Below are 5732 nucleotides of genomic sequence, written 5' to 3'. Positions count from 1 at the left end.
ACCATTGGAGCTAGTAAGACAGTCACTTGATCAACTTAGCCTGGGCAGCAGTTCTCTCATTTCTCTCCTCCCTCTTATCTTTCTCTTTGGACTAGAACCTTAGCCTCATACTGTACCAGATTGAATTATTTTACACCAAAGGTAATTGTTGTCAGCATTCTCCAGCACATTAATTTCATTTTCTAACCACTTTCTTCCTCTTCTGTTTCTATCAAATATCGTCAGCATTTTTCTATGTCACCTTAATGACAATAAATGCACTTCTACAACGTCATAACAACAAAATAATATTCCATGGTGTAGTTGTATCATAATTTACTTGACCAATCCTAAGATGTTGAACTTTTAGCATGTTTCCAATTATATTATTATAGACAACATTAGCATTGCAATACCTGCATATTCATGATTGCTGCTTTAAGATAGATTGCTGTATACATTTTTTGATTCAAAAAATATGTGTTGAGTCAAAAGATATGAAAAATTTTAATGGATACAAATTAAATTTTTCTCTAAAGATATTTTACCAATTTACATTCCTACAACAGTACATAAGAGCATTTTCTTACACCCTTGCTTACTTGGAACTATCATTCTTTTTGCTGTTTTTCCACATAATAGGGAAAGGGCAATATCTTATTTATGTTATAACTTTTTTTATTAGTAGTGAGACTATACATTTATTTCAAGTGCTTATTGGTCACATATCTTGTCTTTGGGTTTTGCCTATTCATTTTCTTTGCTCATATTTTTCAAGGGAGTATTAGTCTTTTTTAGAGTGGCTTATTATCATATTGGTCTATTGTATGTATAGCAAACACTTTTTTCAGTTTGTTGTTCCCTTATTTATGGTGCCTATAGAGTTATTGTATGTACAGATGTTGAAAATGTTTTATATAAATTAAATTCATCAATCTTTTCTTTAATTGGTTTTTCTTTTAGTCATTTTAGAAAGGCCTTTGCCACTCCCAAGATTATACAGATATTTTCTGGTTTCTTTTCTTGCATCAAAAATAGTTCATCTATTGTTCTCATTTAAAAACAAAATTCTGGGGCTAGCCCCAGTGGCCTAGTAGTTAAGTTTGGCACGTTCTGCTTCAGCAGCCCGGGTTCAGTTCCTGGGTGCGGACCTACGCCACTTGTCTGTCAGTGGCCATGCTGTGGCAGTAACTCACATACAAAAAGGGGAAGATTGGCAATGGATGTTAGCTCAGGGCAAATCTTCCTCAGGAAAAAGAAAACCAAAACAAAACAAAATTCTGTAAAAATTTATATGCACTATGGGTCCCGGAGAACAGATATCACATTCATTATGTTTGGCATCTGACACCTCACTGCTAGTATTCAATATTTTTTGAATGAAAATAATGTTCATCTATATGGAATACATGGAGGTATGAAATTAGGATATAACTTTACTTTTTCCAAATGGTTAGCCATTTGTCCATTTCTATCTATTAAATAATCCATCTTTTCCATACTACTTTGAAATATTAAATTTATCATGTAATAATTTTTAAATAGCAATTTGCATTTGTACTAAAGATTTGTGCTGATGATAATAAATCCACAGAGGTAACTAACACAAATGTTTCACAGGAACTTTTTTCCAAATTTCTCTCTAGACATGCAATAGAGATATATGTACTTAATTTTACCCAGGTGGGCACATGCTACATATGGTTGATACATATTTTCACCATCTGTCACTATTTGTTTGTGTTTGTTTATAATGTTTTCTTCCCTTCAAAAATTTTGTTTTGTTTTGTTTTGTTTTTTGGTGAGGAAGATTGGCCCTAAGCTAACATCTGTTGCCTATCTTCCTCTTTTTGCTTGAGGAAGATTCTCACTGAGCTAACATCTGTGCCAATCTCCTTTATTTTGTATGTGGGACGCTGCCACAGCATAGCTTGAATAGCAGTGTATAGATCCACATGTGGGATCCAAACCCACAAACCCCAGGCTGCTGAAGCAGAGCACTCAAACTTAACCACTAAGCCATGGGGCAGGCCCCCAAATTTTGTATTTTTATGCAAATTTATGTATTATTTATTTTTTATTATTTATGTATTAGGTTTACTATTTTATTTACTTATTTACATATTATGTATTATTTGTTTTTATGGTTTCTGGGTTTTCATGCTTAGAAAAGCTTTCTATATGCTTAGATTATAAAACTGTTTACCTGTCTTTCTGTGGTTTCTTTTTCTTTTTTTTTTTTTGCATTTGTGTATTTAGTATTTATACAACTTATCTTAGTATAAGAGTCAATTGATAAAAAAGCCTAACTTATCCAAATGGCCGTTACACATTTAAGATATTAAATAATGCATCCTTTCTCACTTATATGAAATGCTACCTTTGTTAGCTACTAAATATTTGTATCTATTTGAGCCTCTTGCTGGATTTTCTATTCTGATCCATTGACATCATTTGTGAGCTAGTGGTACCAAAATCTAATAAATACTGAAGACTTATAATTCTCTTAAATATCTAGTATGGCTAGTATCTTCCTTTTTTCTTTTTTTTCAGGCTAGTATCTTCTAATTACTCTCTTTCAGAATGTTCTTAGGTAATTTTAGAATGTCTCTTCTTCCGTGCAAACATTAGAATCATTTTGACACATTCTCCTCCAAAAAAGCCTATAGAGATTCTGATTAGAATTGAATTGCATTTATAGATAGGTTTAAAAAAAAAATTAACATCTTTGCATTATTTGAGATGTTCTAAGACCATTGTATGTTTCTTTATTTCTTCATGTGTTCTTTTATTTCACTTGGTAGAGTTTTATCATAGAGTTCCAGATTGGTATTATGACTACTTTTTTTCTTCCACTATATTTTTAACTACTTATAATATTTACATAGGAAAGCTATTCTTTTTTGCACAATTACCTTTCTGAGTGTACTTATTGTTTTTAATAGATTTTCAGCTAATTCTTTAGTTTTCCAGGTGCACAGTTATATCATCTGTGTTTATTCATATAGCATTACAGGCACTTGGTAAGTACTCAATAAGCATCAGATATAATTATTATGATTCTTATTATCACTTATTTTAGTAAGTTGTCAGAGAGACTGAATTGTCCATGATCAGATTAGCAGGTTTACATTTTCAGATTTTGGCAAAATGATTCTAAATTTCACCAGTAAGTATAAACATGCAAATATAGACAAGACCATTTGGTAAAAGAAGAGTAACAAAGGGTGACTTGCTTTATCAGGTATTAAAATATATTGTAAAGTATACAAAAGCATATTACAAAATAGCAAGATACTAGTTCAAAAACAGAAAGATTAATAGGTTAATGGACTAGCACACAAATCTGTTTAACATCAAGAATTTATTTTCATAGCTAAGAATGTGTGAATACCAATTCTACAAAGCAGTTTTCTATAAGTTATCTGAGACAACTTATTCAAATGTAAGCTCTTAAATAATAATCATCTTGGGACATTTTGCCAAAGGCTAAATATCAGCGACAAATGGGTTACTCACAAACTTCTCAGTAAAATTTTAAGCCACGATGTCAAGGATGTAAAAAAAAATTGCCTTGAGATCTTGTCAAGATGGCGGTGTGAGCAGACGTGGAACTAGCCTCCTCCCACGAACACAACCAGGTTACAACAATTTTTGGAAGAATTACCCTGGACTGAAAACTGAAAACTGGACAAAAAGAACCCCCATGACAAGGCACAGTCCTGACGAAGGCAGAAGAGGCAGTAATTCCGGGTGGAGAGGAAAAAAGCCACCTTTTGGAGCAGCGGAAGTTCTCAGCTGGCCAGGCAGGAGCCACCCTAAGGTACACAGCCCTCCCTGGAGGAGTGAGGTCTGGTGCAGGGGCGATACTGCTATAAGCATCCTTCAGAGTCAGTCCAACTGAGACGGGGGTCTTACTTTCTGGCTTTGCTGGCTATTAACTGCAGCCAGGATACCCCCAGAAAAGCTGTCTGCGGAAAGCCGAAAAGATCCGGGTCTTAAAGGGCCCATGCACCAAACTCACTCATTGCAGCAACCTCAAATCACCAGAGAGAAGGCTGACAGGACTTTGGTGAAACGAACTCATCTGGTGGGCTCTGGGGGCAACCTGGTGAGAGGAGGGACCTCTCCTGAGACTGAGATAGTGGTGGGGGCCATTGTTCTGAACTGGTCCAGGTGTGCTGATACGGACACTGGTGGGGGCCATTGAGGTGCATCCCCTGGGCTGTTAGCCCAGGGGTCTGCCACACCAATAGAGCACAGTCTTAATCCAGTTCAGCCAGGGCAGGCAACCCCTCCTAAGGCCTGGCCCCACCTAACAGCAAGCCCTCAGGCTACTTTTCAGCCTGCATTGACTGGGTGCCTTGATCCTCCACAGGCAGGCAAGGGTGTCTGCCTCTGTGGGGCAGGGCCTGTATGAGGACCAGGTGAACTGGGGGTGGGGGGGCATTGGTGGAGAGGTGAGGGCCTCTGCAGTGTGGGGGTGGGGTACGCTCCAGGGGGTTGAGAAGTGTGCGCAGACCAGGACTGTGTTGACAGTGTATGGAGTCCTGTGGGGGGGGGGGGGGGGGGGGGGGGGTCATCAGCGGAAGAGAAGTGCTGTGCTTCACAAATAGCCATAAAAAGGATCAGCCCCATCTTCCAGAGCCTGAAACAATTGAGTGCCCCCATGCCAAGGGCTAGCCCCACTCAGCTGCACTCCTAAGAGAACTGACATCAGCCTTGTTGGCCTCAGGCCTATCACAACTGTATGCCCCTGAGCCTAGCAACCAGCTACACTGGGTACCAACCCAATTAAGAGGACAACTGCAATAAGAGAGTGCTGATAGACTTTGTAGCCAACAGGGCTGAGGCTCCCCAAACCAGATTTACAAACAGCTGGCCAGGGAAGGAAAGATCAGACTCCCTGGGTACCTGAAGTGGGAGCAACCCTGCCACAGCAGAAGAACACAAGTAGCCCACAAAGGGGCCACTCCTGGTTCTTATGGACTGGTGATGAGAAGGAAGCATACTGCTGGGCCTCATAAGGCATCTCATACATAAGGCCACTTCTCCAAGATCAGGAGACATAGCCAACTCACCTAATACAAAGAAAATAGCACAGAGAAAGAGGCATAATGAGGAGGCAAAGGAATACTTTCCAAGCAAGGGAACAGTACAAAACGTGAGAAAAAGGACTAAGTGAAACAGAAACTAGCGACCTATTCAACAAAGAATTCAAACAAAATATTATGAGGATGGTCACAGATATGTGGAGAAGAATGGATGAACACAGTGAGCACATCAGCAAAGAACTGGAAGATATAAAAAAAAATCAGAAATGAAGAATACAATACTCAAAATGAGAAATTCACTAGAGGGACTCAATAGCAGAGTAGAGGAAGCAGAAGAACGGATCAGCGAGCTAGATGAAAGACTAGAGGAAATCACCCAAGCAGAACAGAAAAGAGAAAAAAGAATTAGACAGAATGAGAATAGCATAAGGGAACTCTGGGACAATATCAAGTGTGCTAACATTTGGATTATAAGGATCCCAGAAGGAGAAGAGAGAGACAAAGGGGCAGAAAATTTGTTTGTAGAAATAATAGGGGAAAATTTTCCTAACCTGAGGAAGGAAACAGACATTCAAGTTCAGGAAGCACAGAGAGCTCCAAACAAGAGAAGCCCAAAGAGACCCACACCAAGACATATTATAATCAAAATGTCCAAAATTAAAGACAAAGAGAGAATCCTAAAAGCAGCAAGAGAAAGGC

The sequence above is a fragment of the Equus quagga genome, chromosome 8 (genome assembly GCF_021613505.1).
Source record: "Equus quagga isolate Etosha38 chromosome 8, UCLA_HA_Equagga_1.0, whole genome shotgun sequence".
In the NCBI taxonomy this organism is placed as follows: Eukaryota; Metazoa; Chordata; class Mammalia; order Perissodactyla; family Equidae; genus Equus; species Equus quagga.
This window is presented reverse-complemented; position numbering follows the sequence as displayed.